Source organism: Mastomys coucha, unplaced genomic scaffold (assembly GCF_008632895.1).
Source record: "Mastomys coucha isolate ucsf_1 unplaced genomic scaffold, UCSF_Mcou_1 pScaffold10, whole genome shotgun sequence".
In the NCBI taxonomy this organism is placed as follows: Eukaryota; Metazoa; Chordata; class Mammalia; order Rodentia; family Muridae; genus Mastomys; species Mastomys coucha.
Genome location: NW_022196892.1, coordinates 681,210 through 683,709, shown reverse-complemented (window position 1 = coordinate 683,709; position 2,500 = coordinate 681,210).

Genomic DNA, 2,500 nt, shown 5'->3' with positions numbered 1-2,500 from the left:
GCCCTGTGTGCACCTGGACTGCCCCGATGTACCTCTCTGAAGCAGCAAGGGGTGCCTCATTACCTGTGGTAACTGTTTTTGCAAGCTTTTGAGAAGCTAAGACACCCTAATCGCCAAGACCAGGTATAGAGAGGGATGAAGGCTCTCAGCCTCTGGCTAGGGCAGGTAAACTCAGCCTGGATCTCCGAGGGCAGTTTTCTGGGCTTCCAGGGTGGGCCTGAGATGAGTGCCAAGCCACCTGAGCTACATAATGAGATTCTCTCTGAAAAGGCAGTGAGAAGACTGTAGAAGCAGGAACTGTGGCTGTTTCCTTCTCTGCTGTGCACCTAGGCTATGAACCCAACATCAGAGAGCTGAATCCCAGCGTGGAGAGCTGCCCCAGTGTTAAGCAGCAGCTCCAATGGTGCCAGCTCTTTAATGGGATCACTGAGTCTGATTTCCTCATCCCTGAGAATAAAGGAGCAAGAGACTGGCAGGTGTTACCTCTCAAAATAGGGCAGCTTTGTGAAGGCAAGAAGCCAGGGCAGAAGGCACGGATGGTCCTTGTAATACACAGTGACTATGGCCTCGCTGAGTGGATCATTCGTTGGGGTGGAAGTCAGGGCTCTTGAGTTAAAAACATTCAAGCTTTAAGATTAGCTTAGTGGGAAGAGTGGTTCAAACTGACCCTGTAGGAAAGGGTTCCTTAGCTTCCTCCTCTGTCAAGTGAAGTGAAAGCCAGGCATGGGGATGCCCCTCCTGTAATCTCAGTACACAGGAAACTGAAGCAGGAGGATGTGAGTTCCAGGCCAACCTGAGAGTCAAGGTGAGGCTGGTAAGGTGGTGGCTCAGAGTAGAGGTGTTTGCCCCACAAGCCTAGTAACTTTAGTTCAATGTGTGGTGACCCTATCATTGATGTGGTAAGATGTGACAGAGACAGAAGAATTGCCTAGAAGCTTGCAGGCCAGGTAGCCTTAAGTTCACAACATGGCAAAGACAGGAGAAACATTGCATCACAGCAAGGTGAAAAGCCAGAATCAACAACAGAAAGTTGTCCTCTGATCTCCACACTTGGATACTCACACGTCTTATATACAGAAGGGGGCAGGGGATCCTAAATCAAATTGTCTTGAACCTATTCACAAAGTTCAATTTGCTTCCTTCCTGGGGCATTAAACAGGAACCTCACTCCTCTTAGTCTCAAAGGACTGTCAGGAGGCTTTGCTGAGGCCTTACTAATGCTGGCTTACCAGGAGCCTGGGGTCAGCCTGAGGTCACAGATGTTTGCTAGAGTTATTAAGTTATCAATGTGTAGCGTGGGAGACTCCTCCGTCAACAAGCTCAATCTCTATTCTCTTGACAGTTACAGTCTAATGGAGAATGGCAGTTGAAACAAGAAAATGAACCCAGAGGCAGACATAGTACCCCTCCAAGTTTCCAGGAAAGCAACACCCTGAAGTCATACCCTCTTCTCCAAGTTCAGGATTGATACCCACTTGTGTTTATTTAAGGTGCAAGTCTGCTCATGTCTCTGTGATGAATTTCAGGGCTCAGTTTGAACTAGTATAGTATTACCCAGGAATAATTTCAGTAACAGATTGTCTGGATCACATTGGCCTCTGGGCATATCTGTGTGTCTTGATTATATTACTTGATGTGGGCAGTACAACTCCTTGGTAAGCGGAAGTGTGAGCACCCACTTCTTACCTCGTGTCTCTGATTTATGGATCTGTGTGATGTGCCTGACTCCTTCAGGCTCCTGCCTCTGCAGCTTCCCTGTCAATGGGGCACCACAACCTGGAACTGTAAGCTGAAATAAACACTTCCTCCCCTGAGTTGCTCTTGTTGGAATATTTTATCACAGTAGCAGAAAGGGGAACTGGGGCAGCCTCCCTCTGCCCAGCCATTCAAAGCATTATGCACAGACCCTTGCCCAAATGTAAAAACATTCATTTGGTGAGGATGTCAAAGCACGGCCTATAAATAGCTGCAAGCACCCTTGGCAGTGCCTCCCCTCCCTTACAGGCCAACTACTCCTCAGCCAGGTATCTGCATGACCAATATGTGCACTCAATCAGCTACCATAGAAGGATGTGCATAGTGGATGTTTTCAGTGCTGTCCCAAAGCCACAAAGTAATTACTAAATAAACTAGAAAGCCACTCAGCAACAGAGAGGAACAGACCAAAAACGCAACTATATGCTCAAACTATCAAGAATGAAGTCAACCCAAGCAGCAAATTGCACAGTCCATTTTTTTAATAGTGCCTTATGTAGCCATGCTGATCTTGAGGATGACTTTAAACATCTGATCCTCCAGCCTCTATCTCCTGAGTAGGAGCACAAGAGTGCCTTACTAAGGCACGTTCACATGGTGCTGGAGACCAAACTCGGAGCTTTGTGCATACCAGGCAAGCACTCTACCAACTTATCTCCAGATCCAGGCCCAGACCCAGACCCAGGCCCAGGCCCAGACCCAGACCCAGACCCAGACCCAGACCCAGACCCAGACCCAGGCCCAG